The sequence below is a fragment of the Fukomys damarensis genome, unplaced genomic scaffold, assembly GCF_012274545.1.
Source record: "Fukomys damarensis isolate Sample0158 unplaced genomic scaffold, DMR_v1.0_HiC HiC_scaffold_23, whole genome shotgun sequence".
Classification (NCBI taxonomy): Eukaryota; Metazoa; Chordata; class Mammalia; order Rodentia; family Bathyergidae; genus Fukomys; species Fukomys damarensis.
Window position 1 is genome coordinate 44,637,421 of NW_022900935.1, and position 14,079 is coordinate 44,651,499.

The following is a 14,079-nucleotide window of genomic DNA, read 5'->3' on the forward strand; positions in this document are numbered from 1 at the left end:
GGCGGGGGGGGGGGGGGGGCAGCAGTCCTGATACCTTCCAGAAGAGGTCTTGGGAGGGGAAGGAGCAAAGCAGGTTACTGCAGGCAGGAGCCCAGGGCAGTGCCAGGCCAGGAGGTTGGAGATCCAGTGCAAGTCCTGGTCTGACTGCCTCCAGATAACCATGGTAACTCACTGACCCTGCCCTCAGTTTTCCCCTCTGTCACCTGGGGAGGACCAGCAGCTGGGGCCCGGCCACTCACTACAGCCTCTGGGAGGAAAAGGGGCAGGGGAGTGGGCAGGCACTCTTCTGGGGCAGAGGCTTTTGCACCCAAGCTCCAAGTGTAACTTCCTTTGATGGCCACTGCTGGGGTTCCCAAGATACTGGCTCTGCTATTCTTGGGGTCCCAGGCCCCATCAGCACCTAGGCAGTTGTGGCCACTTCTGAATGGGCCCCAGGAACAGGAGGCCCATCAGGAATGCAGGCCGATCTGCACTTTCTAATCCTTTGCAGGCACCTCAGGTTTGGACACCCAACTCCCTCCCTACATAAATCCCTAAGGAAATGCTCCTGATGGCCTGCTACCATGAACACAGCTGCGCCAGGCCCAGCAGCACACAACAGTCAGGGGCACTGTGGCTACCACTAGCAAGGGCCAAGCAGAGCCTCTGACTGCCCAGGCCAGGAGGCACAGAAGCCACCACTCCAATCTTGGTGCTTTGCAGAAGGGGAAACTGAGGCAGAGGAGTCCTACCCAAGGGCTCACAGCCAGGCAGAAGCAGAGCCAACACCCACAGGTGCCTTCGCAGGTAGCTGATCCCCAAGAGTCGTACAGACCCTGCCCCTCAGAATGTGAGCCAGGGTCCACCCCTCTGGGATGCAGTAATTGATTCTCACGAATGTGTGAGCACTGTTGGAAGTGATGGTCCGGTCTTCAGGGACATGTCTGAGATGCGCCATTCATTATTCAACAGCAGGGCCAATGGGGTTTTGCTTCTGCATGGTTAAGGGTCCCATTAATGTTGCAGCCTCTGTCAGGAAACTGTGCTGCTACAGCAGGCCCTGGCAGGACTCATGCACAGGCTGAGCGGCCTCCGACCTGGGGAGTAGCAGAGGGGTGGGTGCAGGGGGGTGGCTCCCAGGGCAAGGCTGAGAAGCCAGTCTTTGGCGATGTCCCCACCCTGGGTCCCAGTGTGTCCCCGATACCAAAGTCCTGTGCTGCCTCAGCCCTCACATCCCCAAGCAGAGACATCCCCAGGGATGAGTGAGCCCACTTTGGTTCTGATGGGTCAAAGGCTATAGAGGGGCTTGTGGCCTGGAGAGGAGGAGGACAGACACCAAGAAATGGCCAGGCCCATCCTGGCTGCAGCCCCTCCCGGCCCCATGTCCATGTGTGACCCCTGTTCCTGGTGCCCCAGCCCAGTGGAGCAAGTGGACAAGTCCAGAAGAACGGCACCCAACCCTAAGATAGATGATCAGAAGGAGCAAGAGGATGGTGCAGTGACAGCTGGAGAGGGGTCTGGCAAGGCGGAGGCAGCAGGGGAGGTAGGCCTTCTGGCTGGGTGGTGACTGTTCCCATTCCACCCCTGAGTTGCTGGGACAGGAGGGCAGCTAGAGCCTTAGGATGGCCACCATCTCCAATCTTGGGGGCGATGGCCCTGGGTGGGGGTGACAGCCACAGCCTGGAGAAGGAGCCATCAGGTGGCCTGAAACTGTGGAGGCACCATGGGGGCATCAGCAAGTGGAGGTCAGGGCCTGAATGGCTGCAGCCACACCCCCAGGTCCTGGCCCCAGGGCACATGGGGCCAGGTCCCACACAGACCAACAGCTGACAGCAGCTGCAACCATGGCCTGCACCCACTTGCCAGCTGCCCGCCCCAGGACAGCTTTGAAACCCTGCTCAGGTACTGCTGGAGGGGCCCAGCCTAGGTCAATGGGTCAGGGTCCTGCCCTGGGCTTTGGCAGCCACTGGAGCAGAGGGAGCCAGAAATGCCCGCTCTGCCTTCCTGAACCAGCCTGACCTAGATTTCGTGCCCATGTGCAGCAGCCATGCAGAGACTCAGCCAGCTTGGCAGCAAGGCAGGTGGGGCTGGGCTCCACAGCCATGGGGCCATCCACAGACACACACCCAAGGGGCAGAAGAGGAGGAGGGGAGCCCTGTGTCTCACAGCCCACCCCACCATCTGGGTTCAGCTCCAGCAGATCCATGCAGGGAGAGCCAGCCTGCACCCAGAGGCCCAGGGCTCCTGCAGTCTGAGACATGCTGCAGCCAGTCAGACCAGGAAGCCTCTGTCCAGATCAGCTCCACAGGTACTGGTGCTACTGCGACCCCCATCCTCAGCCCACAGGCAGCAGCTGGCCCCCAGGACAGGCACCTGTCACCCATTTCAGCCTGCACCTTGATACCATGCACCCAGGCAGCTGGTCCTCACCCCCATTGTCACTTGAAGCCCCTTGGCCATTTGAACGGATTAAAGATGTGAAAATGTTTAACAGAAGCAGGTGCACCCTGCATGCCAAGACATGCAAATGTATCCCTGCCCCAAGCCAGAGAAGCCCTGTACCCCTGCCCCACAGAGGGTACCTTTAGGCCTACACGGCCTCACCCAGGGCCAGGACTAGCCAGCCCCTCTGTTCCTCCTGCCTCTTCCCCACTCTCCTCTGGACCTTTCACTTGTAAGGCAGGTGGTGGAACCACTGAGCTAAATACCTGGCCCTGTTGCGAGTTTTGATAAGCACCTGCCATGGGTCAGCCATGGCCAAAGCTGGAGAGGCTGAAATGGGCAGAAAAAAAGCAGTGGTTGCAAGGCTGGGGTCCTAGCTCCCAGCTCTGGCCAGGGGCCCCAGAGTGACCATGTCTGGAAAGTCCAGAAAGGAACAGGCCTCTTCCCTGGACAATGGGGCGCCTGGGAGGCTGGAGTGCAGGACTGCACACCTGCAGCAAACCCTGAACTCCTCGGGCACAGCCCAGAGCAGATGAGGAAGCGGCCTGGGTGGCAGCTGGACAATACCACTATGGACCCAGGCACTGCCACAGATTGCCCTTGGGCACCAGTGCCACTCACTATGCCCCAGATGGCATCAGTCACTGGATCCAGGGAACAATCTTCCGAATGCTCCCCGCCCCAGGCCTGCCACAGATCCTATCCGTGCTATTCCTAAATGTGCCTCTCAAGCCCCAATGGTATTTTCAGAAACTGCTTACTTGGTGTTCACTGGTAGAACATTTAAAGAGAGCCATTTAAAAACCTGAGTCAGAGCTCACAGGTCTCCAAAAACAAAGCCAGAGTGGGCCCTGTGGAGCATTTGCAGCTCTTGGTTTCAGCCCCAATGGGCTCTTGGCAGGCGGCAGAAGCCACACTGACCACTAGAAACACCAGGGTCCATTCAGGCCCGTGGCCCATATGTGCCACCCCCAGGGACCACGGCCTGGTGCTGATGGAATCAGATATGGCTCTTCATGAATGGGGGACAGGCTGCCAGGAGATGGACATTCAGTGGCACCCAGAACATCTGGGTGTCCTGAGATCCTTGCTGCCCAGGCTACTGCAAAGCCACACACTGTGCTGCCCAGAAAGTCACCACAGGGCAGCATCACATAATAAGAGCACAGAGATTAAAAGCCAGTGAGATCTAGGAACACAGGCTGTGGGGAAATAAACACATCTCCAAGATCAGCCCTAGCAGGTGAGTCTCAGCCGGATCTGAAGGGCCAGTGCCATGCCCTGAGTGACCCATTCATCCGACCTGCTCCTGACAAGTATTTACAGAAAGCAGACAAAAGAGTCTGAGGAGGTGAGATCTTAGGCACTGTCCAGGTGGCATCCACCCCCCTGACCACCTTTCTCAAGAGACACACTTGGAGCTCTTCCAGGAGAAGCCAGAGGACAGCTACCTCACCAGTGTCCAGTCTTGAGAGCTGAGGTCAGCTCCAATACAGGGCAACTATCCCTGGGATGTGTGAACACACAGTTTAGGGAGGGGTGTGAACCTAGCACTCAGGGAGGTGTGAACTCAGGTCTGGGGAAGGTGTGAATGCAGCACTCAGGAAGGGTATGAACACAGATCCCAGGGAGAGTATGAACACATCACTTGGGGAGGAGCGTGAACACAAGTCTCAAGGAGAGTGTGAATACAGCACTTAGAGGTTTGAACACAGATCATGAGGAGGGTGTGAACACAGCAGTCAAAGAGAATGAAGTGAACACAGATCTCAGGGAGGGTGTGAACACAGCACTTGGGGAGGGTGTGAACACACCGCTGGGGAACCTAGGGAACCTAAGAAGATGCATGTTCCTGAAACTGTGAAAGCTTCTACCCCTTCCAGTTGGGTGTCCACCCACAGCTGGCCCGCGTCAGGACCTTGAGAAAGGCACACCTCTCTGCCCAATGCAGCCCTCAGGACAGCAGCTTCTGTGTGAGGGCAGTTTCCCTGAGTAGCCTGTTTGCCACTACTATCTCCACTGGGGTTGCATGGCCTGCAATCCTCAGGCCTCTAGCATGCCCGGCAGCCCTGCTGCCTGCCCTGTGTCCAATGTCACCTGCCAGCCCATCCCGGGTGCCTAGGGCAGCCAAACACCTGAGCTGGCCTGTACCCTGCACAGAGCTCTGCAAGGCCTCTGGGTGGCAGAGACCCTGGTTGGCTCTCAGCATGCATGGAGCTGGCACTCACCAGCGCCTGGTTACTGGGAGCCTCATGTGCTCATGGCGGGCTTCACATGCCTGTAGCAGCCCAGAACCCCTCTCTGAGGCCCCTGGTGCAGCCAGTCATCTCTGCTTTGCTATCAGGGCTCCCCAGGATGGCCTGGGTAGGGCAGGTCACTCTTGACTGCCCCACGACAACTGTCCCTCCACCATCCAGCACTGTAACCTCCGCCGTCTGCCCTTGGCACTAGCTCACTCCCTGCTCTCTGCACCCCCAGCCCAGGCCACCTGCACATAGCGTGGGCCCGCTGCCACGCAGTGCTACACAGGCAAGTGTTTATTTTATCTTTAGGGCAGAACAGAAACGGAAAGGAAGCGGGTGAGTCACTTAGGTGTTCAAGTGAAAGTGGGGGGCAGCATGGCCCCCTTGGCGGGACCGGAGCTGTCCCTGTCCCTGCTGCCAAGGCCGGGGAGGAGATGTGGCTGTGACAGGGTGAAGGGAGCCGCCACTCAGCCTCCAGGACAGGTCACTTCCCTCTGGCAGACTCCCATGGAGGACACAGGTCCTCCTGCTCCCCAGGGGCCAGGTCGTCCCATGGGCTGTGCCTCTCGAGTGGAGGTGGTACCCTGTCCCTTTCCCATCACAGCCAGTCTCAGAGCCAAGGGCGTCAGGACAGAGGACATCTGTAAATGGCCTACAGGAGCAAAGGAAGCTCTGGAGCAGGAACGGAAGCACAGGGGCCTCTTGCTAGCCAGTCCCACCCCCAGCCACTCACCCCCCATCGCCACAGCCCAGAGTCCAGAAAACAGAGGGGCAGGAAGAGCCCCAGCAGGTAGGGCCAGGGGCTGGGGCCACTCAGACCAGGCCTCCCTATTGCCCACAGGGGTAAGGCCACTGGCAGCTCGCCAGTCCAGGCAGCTGCCCAAACTCCCCTAGACCCAGGCTGAATAGCATGAGCTGAGTTCCAGGGCAGGACTTTTAAGGCTCTGCAGCCACAGCTGGTCACCTGAGGACCGAGCCAGCTGGACCCTAGGTGTAGGGACACCTCTGCCCTTTAGGAAAGGGGCTGAGAGGTGGGGCCCAGGCTGGATAGAATGGACCTGATGAAGGCCCAGGGAAAAGCACAGTGCCCTCGTGGAGCCCAAGCTTGGCACAAATCCTGGGGTCCTTTCCTGCCCAAGCACAGCCCACCCTGGGTCCCAGAAAGGGTCAGGAGAGTCTTATCACATTGGAGCCCTAGGCAAAGCAAGGTCAGAGGATGGCCCAGCTCCCTACCTCCAGGTGGGGAAACTGAGTCCCAGGGAGGTCACTTGGGGTTCCAGCCTCGTGGGAGTACAGACCTCGTCTCCATCCGGGTCTGGCCCTCCCCACACTGCCCCTGCCACAGGGCCTGGGTCTTTGTGTGGTGCTGCGGGGTCCCCACCCTGGCTGGGCTCAGGGACCAGCACCCTGTGAGCTCAGGCATCCCCAGGGGCAGAGGCAGTGGTGACGGCTGACTCACACCCCCAGCTTTTTAAAGTGCAGCTGAGCACAGGAGCAATTTAGGTCTTCTGACACGCAGGGTGGAGAACTCGGGCTGCAGCCAACACAGACACGGGCCTCCTGTGATGGCCCAGGAGCCAAACCCCAGGCCCTGTGAGGATTGGACTGGTACAGCCACGGGGGGCCCTGTGGCCATGGACCTGTGCTGGCTGGCCTGGCAGGTGGGGATACCTGCCTGCTGTGGGACTGGAGGTGTCCGTGAGGGGACCAGGCCCCTAGAGAGCTCTCTGGGAGGGAGGCCCCAGTCCCCACCCCTCCCACCCTCTGGGTAGCAGCAGGGGAGCCCCAAATCAGAGAAAGGCCCAGAAGAGGGTTCTGGGGCTCTGGGAAGGAGACCGACTTGCACAAGACCCAGTTCTGGTGGCCTGGGGACCTCGACCCCAGTGAGAGATCAGAGGGGCTCAGGTGGGCAGCACTCCAGGTCCCACTTCTGCAATCACCAGGGCCCTGGTCTCAGCCTACTGATCCCAGGCAACGCTGTTCCCTTACAAATGCAGAATATAATAATCCCCAATAATGCCAAGCCCAAAATAACACACAAAGTGCCTGCCGCTCCACGGCTCCTCACGGGGAACAGGACTGACTCAAACACAGCTGCAAGTCGCTTTAAAAAGACAAACACACAAACAGGCACACAGCCGCCCACACACTGCTCAACAGGTACGCAGGGGTGAGGCCGGGGACACGGGGACGTCTGGAGGGTGATACCTCCGCCTGCGCTGGCAGGAGGCTGCTGCAGCAGGGCGCAGGGCACCTGGGCTGCCCAATCACCCCAGGGGAGGGGGCCGAGCTGGGGGCATCCTGCCCTCTGGTGAGGACAGTGTACGTGAGCACCCAGTGTGTGCAGATTCCCGGCTCAGCCCCACAGGGCGTAGCCTGGCCTCCTCCACCATCCCAGAACCCCCGCAGGTCACTCTCCATCACTAGCCTCAATGTCCCCATCTTTAAAATGGGGCCAGGACAGTACCCACTGGAAACAGATGCACCAGAGGTCTCCATCTCCTGGGCTGCCACCAAGGGGGGCTGCAGGGGAAGGGTGCCAGCCAGGAGCCAGGCCCTGTTGCATGCTGGTGGGCAGGGCAGAAGTAGACAGCACTGAGGCCCCTTGGTGCCTCACCACCCAATGAGACTGACGGGGAGGGATGGGATGAGGTGGCAGCAGGGTGCCCTCCCATGCTGCCCTTGAACAGCATGGCTCAGAGAGCCCCCTTCCTGGGCGAAAGGCTTCTCCAGGCTCAGCTGAAATCAGCCAAGAGCTGCCCCTACAGAGTACCTGCTGCACACAAGGCTGGGAGCAGAGACCAGCTAAGGCCACTGTCAGTAGACACTGGCCCGGCCTGCACCAAGATGGAAGGGCCAGGCCTGGGAGGGCCAAGCCCCCAGGGAGGAAGTTGGCCCCACCACAATCCCATCAAGCCATCCCAGCCAGCCACCTCCTGTCCCCATGAATTATTTAAGCACCCTGGGGCCTACCTGCTGCGCCATGGGCAGCCCGGGAGGGTGAAGGCCCATGAGGGCCCCCGCCCAGCCTCCTGCCACTCTCAGTGGCCGCCGCAAAGACCAGACAGGCTGGGAGCAGGGAGACTGGCAGGGAGGGGGCCAGGATCAAGGGCTCCGGTCCCTGCTGCAATAGCCCCCTCCCCACAGGGCTCGCCACAGGCTGGCAGCTCTATCTTTGAGCTCAGATGTGGTACTTCCGCAGGGCAGCTCTCCCACAGTCTGGCCTGGTGCTCCAGAGGACCCTCGGCCCAGCTCCATCCCACGCCACAAGCACCGTTCCAAGCCAGGTCTCAAGGCCAGTGGAACTGGAGGGCCACCAGGCTCTGCTCAGGCTCGGCCCATCAGCCCACGATGGGACACAGCCTGCTTTCCAGGGCTGGCATTTCTGAAGGATGACAAAGATCCCCGACTTGAACATGGTATCTGCCAACAGTCACTTCCTTGCCAGCATGGGGAGGACAGTTCGGGCCTGAATCACTGCCTCTCCTCTGAGAGCTGCCACACAGCCCAAAAGCTCTCTTCCATCTAGGGTGGGCAGGATTCGGGGAACAGAGGCCCATCCACAGCCCCCAGGGAGGGTCCACGACACACCCGCATGGCAGAGCCCAAAGGGCTGCCTGATCCATGGTGCTGGCCACAGACCACACCCCGGAGCTAGAGGGGAGGCCAAGGACCCTGCACATGCAGAGCCAGGGAGTCCACTACCGAGTAACCAGGTTTCCTGAAGGCCAGCATTGATCTGCACAGCCCGGGATCCATCTTCATTAGCCACATTCTTGGCTGCAATTTCTCACCTGTCACCGTGGCTTGTGTTCTGTGTATCACTGTGAGGTACAGGGGAGCACGCTGGCTCTGGGTCCCATGGCCCAGTTAGGACACTCCACTGGGACACAGTGGGCCCTGGGATGGCAACTTGACACCTTGCCAATGCGTAACTCATCAGAGTCCTCTCTCTGGCATGCATCAGGCTGTCTGCCACCTCTGCTCTAAACTGTACCAAAGTTCTGTTACCAGGAGACAAAGTGGGTGCCCAGTGGCCCAGCAGTGGGTTGGAAGGAAGCTGGAAAGCACACTCAGGGCTGCCTCTGGGGAGCTGACTTCCCCTTCCCAGGTGCCAGAGCAACCACACGACTCGGCTTTCTCCACTAACAGTCATCTCCACCCCCTGAATACAGATGGGGAAACTGAGGCTCTGAGACAAGAATCTTACCCAGGAACCCAGAGCCCAGAGAGTGGAGGGCATGGGGCCTCTGAATCACCTGGCCTGGGGAGTCCAGGTAGCCAGGTCGGGTAAGAGGTGCCAGGCAGGACCAGGCTACTCATCAGCTCCTCTTTCGTGTGTCAAAGGCTGGGGAAAGCATCCCAGAAGGCCCCGCGCTGCTTCAGGCTGGGGAGGCAATCAGAAGCTCTTGAGAAAGTGGGGCATCTCCTGATTCCATAACAAAGTGGCCAGAGGGCCCGCTGCCCCACAGAGAGGGCCGGCAGCAAAAAAGGGGGCAGTTGAAAATGTCTCACAGAGAACCCTCAGAGCCTTCTGCAGATGAGGACCAAACCCCATCCGGGAAGGGCTCCCTGAACCTGTTGCCTTAGAGCTCAGCCACAGGAAGGGGGGTCATGGGTGCAGCCTCCCAGCCTGTGTCCACACAGGCCTGAGGTATGGGCTCTGCAGAGTTGGGGCCACAGCTCCCCATGATTCCTGAGAGCCCCTTGCATTGAGGTACTGTATGCAGAGCCACAGCCTTGCTCGCCCACTCAATGAGAAAGGTGGGCTCCAAGGGCGAGGCTTGGGGAAACTGAGGCAGCCCCAGTTGAGTGCTAGTCTCCCAGTCCCATGTGGAAGTTGAGAAGTGTCAGGGAGAGCCTCCGTCCAGCGTGGAGAGCCTCTGTCCAGTGTGGACAGCCCATCCAGAACAGCAGGGCCTGGTATAGACCCTGCCTCTGCCCCTGCATCCTCTGGCACCTTCATCCCCCCTGAAGAATCCAAGTGCCTTCTAACACATCTCTATGGGAGTGGCCCTGGCTCCTGCGGGGCTGGGGGTTCAATCTGCCTTCTCCTTGACTGGAGATGATATGCAAAGAGGCCACAGCAGGAGCAGAGCTGGGCCAGGAATCCCAGAAGAGTCTGGTCCATATGAGCCTCATCAGAACAGCCTGTAGGGCCCTAGGGGGCTGTCAGCCACTCCACGCAGGGTGTACTTGAGGACAGCTGCTTGCTCCCCACACACCGCACATGAGCCGGCAGCTTCTGAGGGATTCATGAGAGGGCTCTCAGGAGACCCCGGAGCCTCCTCCCCTCCCCAGTTCCTGTGGAGATGGCATCAGACCCAAGCAGAGACCAAGACAGCCAGAATCCAGGAAGCAGCCAGTCAGGGGCTTCCCTGCACGGAAGCTCTGCTCCCCTTGCCAGAGTGTCCCCCATCCAGTCCCCCATCTGTGGGAAGGAGGTATGCACTGGCCCTGCCTCTGCCACCTGCCGGCTCAGGCAGGGGAGCAGCAAGTGGACAGCAGGGCCCTGATGGTGGGCCGCCTGTCCCCAAGGTACATCCACATTGCCTGGAAGCTGCAAACATGACCTGATTTGGAAAGGCAGCTGCAGAGGGCATTAAGGGTCTGCAGAAAAGGAGCCATTGGAAGGCACCTTGGGGAACCCTAAACCCCAAAATGAGTGACTTCCAACAGAAAGGAGAAGAGAGCACGGGACAGACAGGAGAGGGCAACAGAGAAGGGCACCAGAAGACAGGAAAAATGGGAGTGATGCAGCCACTGCCAGGAGGGCCATGGACAGGCACAGCGCTTGACGTCAATCAGGGCAGCAGGATTCTCCCAGCACAGCACTGCCTTCCAGCGCCGGACCCTTGGGAACAAGGATTCAGCAGCCACCAGAGGCAACAGAGCTTTTTGGGAGCTGGCAGGGAGGACAAGCTTCCTCCAAAGGACCCAGGCAGGACCTGCAGCTGGCTCGGACAATGCCTTGCAGAGGAGGAAAGGAAGATCAGAGTTCTTCAGCCAGTCGGGGACCCCAAAGCCCTGTGCCCAGGATGTGTTTCATCAGAGGCACCTCTTCAGCCCTCGGATCTTGGGGTACATCCACAAAAATGGAGTGGCTGCCCAGAAGGGATTCTGCCAACCCTGGAGGGATGTCTGTCCCCAACCCTACCCAGGTTTGGCTGGGCCCATCCCAGGTAAGGGCTTGGCTTGGGGCAGTGGTGTGGAGTGAGGATCCAAGGCCTCCTGGGGCTCCCCAGATGCAGGGGAGGGACACGTTAGTGACTTGTCCTCTGCTGTCCTGGTCCTCTGGCCTTTCAGTCTCTCTGGGCAGCAGCTCAGTCAGAACTGCAGATCATAAGCTGAGATTCAAGTCAGCAGAGGGGAGACACAGGCCCTAGCATGGCCTCCTCCCCAGCCCCTTCCTGTTCCTTCTTGTGCCCACACCACCCCAACTTCCAGACACCCGCAAGCCAGGCCAACGGGCCCCACTGCATACAGTAGTCTCAGGTGGGAATCGAGAGCCCCATGGGTGCCAGCCCACTCCCCTTCCCCAGGCTGCCTCGGTGCCCACATGAGCAGGTGTCTGAGGCACACGCCTTCCTCTGGCCCAGTGAAGGAAGGAGACAAGGGAGGGTGCTACGGGATCCAGGCAGGTAAGCAGGTGCAATCAGATCCCAGCAGGAACAAATGCCAGCCAGAAGACCCCTCAGCCTTTGGGCCTCACAAGGTCCCTCTTGTTTGCCATGGAGCCTGTCTCCTCCTGGCACTGCCCACCCATGGGGGTCTGATCCATTGCTCGAGCTCAGAAAACAGGTGAGGAGCCTGCTCAGATCTGTGGGGGTGGAGACCCCAGAACCAACACCCAAAGGCTGCTGGGAACACAGAAGGGGGTGGGAAAGGAAGGCAGCAAGAGGCACCAGGAGGATGAAGTGCAGGGCCAGAGTGGGTACCCTCTTCCACCCCCAGGTCACTGCTGCTCTAAGCCAACCAGGGAGGAGGACACATACACACATATGCCACAAATACACACACATGCACACACAGGGCTGCAGGGGCCAGAGGCCAGGGGAGTGCCCAGCCAAGCTCAGCCTGCACCTCAGAAAACACGGCAGTGAAGGGGCCCAGATCCCACTGCCCAGCCCCGGGCCCTCTCCAAGGCCCAGGCTGGTCTGCTCAGGCTGGCCTGGGTGGCCAAGAAGCCTCATTTGTCCCCTCATGTTGGGCGGATAGGAAGGACAAAAGCTGACTCCCGGCTGGCTAGCGGCTGACGCTGGAGATGTCTCTAGGAGCCCTTCCTCCCTCTGCCTCCAATGCTGCCTGTTACACAACAGACCTAAGAATAATCTGGAGGGCGGTCGCCAATGAGCTGCCTTGCCCCGGGACCCCTCTGGCTCGGGTGGACGGGGGGACTTCCCGACCCAGGGTCCTAGTTCTGCTTGGGGCCAGGTCTGTCTGCAGGCCAAGGGGCCCCCAGGGCCTTCGCACCCAGCACTGGGGACCCCCACAGAGCCCTGGTTCCCACTCCCACCCTGGTTTACAGGATGAGCAGGGAGTGGTGGCAATGGCAAGTGGCACCCAGAGAATTTGGGTCACCTGTACCCAGTGGCCTTGGGGTCAAGAGTCCCAGCCAGGTCTGCCATGGCCCGAGAGCAGCAGGTGCCAGGAATCTGGGTCTTTGGTGAGTGTGCCAATGCCAGGGCCATTGGTAGCCACCTCCTTCCAGCAACCAGGGGCAGTCAGAACCACAGCACACGGGCTGGGGTGGCGGCAGGTGTGGGAGCAGGGCAGGGATGGAAAGGCTGGCCAGGCAGCAAGAGTGCACCCTCTGCCCACCCTCTGTCCAACCTGCACACCAGCAGGCAGCCTGCCTGTTAGCACCCCCTTCCCTGGAGCAGGTGGCAGGCAGCCTTCAGGCCCCTGGCTCACACTCCAGGCTGGGCTCCCACCCTTCCGTGAAGCAGGCAACTGGGCGGGTGCGACAGTTAGCAGCAAATGAAGTAGTCCTGTTGGTGCAAAGTTAACAGAGTATATACAAATTGGCCCGTAGCTCTTCATCTATTGCAGACATTAAAAATTAAAATCCAATTACAGCTTGTATTGTCAAACCTGGCTGCTGCTGCTTACAGCAACCATGTGTGGGGTGGGGGATTATGTAACCTGAGCTGGGGGGCCAGTGAGCAGTGAGTGAGAGCCTCTGAGCTGGGGCCACCCTTGACCCCTGGAAGGCCTGGAGGGTCCCTCCTGCCTACAGGCTCCTCTGGCCCCTAGGGGAAGTATCCAGACCTGCAGGGAGACCCCATACCCACAGACTGGCCCAGACATTTGCTGGGTGTCTCTGCCTGGTCACTTACAGGAGAAGCAACTGCTCAGCCTACTCTGGGCACCCTTCAGCCGTCCTGCCAGGGCTGGACAGCAGCATGGCCCAGCCTCGTGTTCACTGTGCACCAAGATGGGCAAGGTCTCAACATCAAGGCCAACAGACCAGTTCCCTAGCAGCCGAACAGGTGTGCCCACCAAGTTCCCATGCCAACACCCAGGCCAGCATCAGCCTCTCCACTTACTGCCCTGGTTCCCTGGGAAGACAGTCAGAGCCATGCCAGGTTCCCGATGTCCATGACCACGAAGGGTCAGCTCTTCTGTCCCATAGGGCAGGTGCCGGCAGCAGGGCCTTGGGGCCTTTAGGTACAACCCAGGGCTGACCCTGCTGTGTACCTGTTTCCCTGTCTGATTGGAACCCAGACCCTCCGTGTGGAGCCTGCAGAGGACACAGCCGTGTTAGCACAGAGAGGATGTGACTAGGGGTGTGGGGCCGATTTCTCCCACAGTCCAAAGCCTTAGGAGGAGACAGCAGGCTGGCAGGAGGCAGATGGTGACCTCTGACCCGCACTCCTGCCCATGGTGCCTGAAGTCCCCTCTGTGGCTGCAGTTCTCCAACTAGGCCTCAGATGCAGGGGCCTGGCAGGTCCCCAGTGGGCTACCTGGGACAGGCTAGCAATTTGGCCCAGGCACCAGGACAGCTGGGTCACTGGAGGAGCCAGGGTGCTACAGGAGGAGAGGACACACACCAGGTCCCTGCTCAGTGCAGAAAAGCTAGCTTCAGTGTGGTCACTGCCTCTGCCTCATGGACCAAGGGGGTGGAGGAGAGCAGGTAGGGGCCTCCTATGTGCTGTCCCCTCTGTCCCCTCCCTCTGCCTATCTACTGCCCCTAAGGACACCTGATGCTCCCCCTCACCACCTACTCCCCTCCGGGACAAAGTCAGGGTCCACACCTGCCTTCTGCCTGGGCTGCAGGTGAGGGCTGCAGTTATCACCCAGCGCCTCAGGCCACATGGCCAAGCCCCATCACAATCCAGCTGCCAGGGCCCTGACCCAGGACACCCACCCCGTCGGGGGCAAAGTTTGCAGGGTCACCCTGGACCCGCCCAGA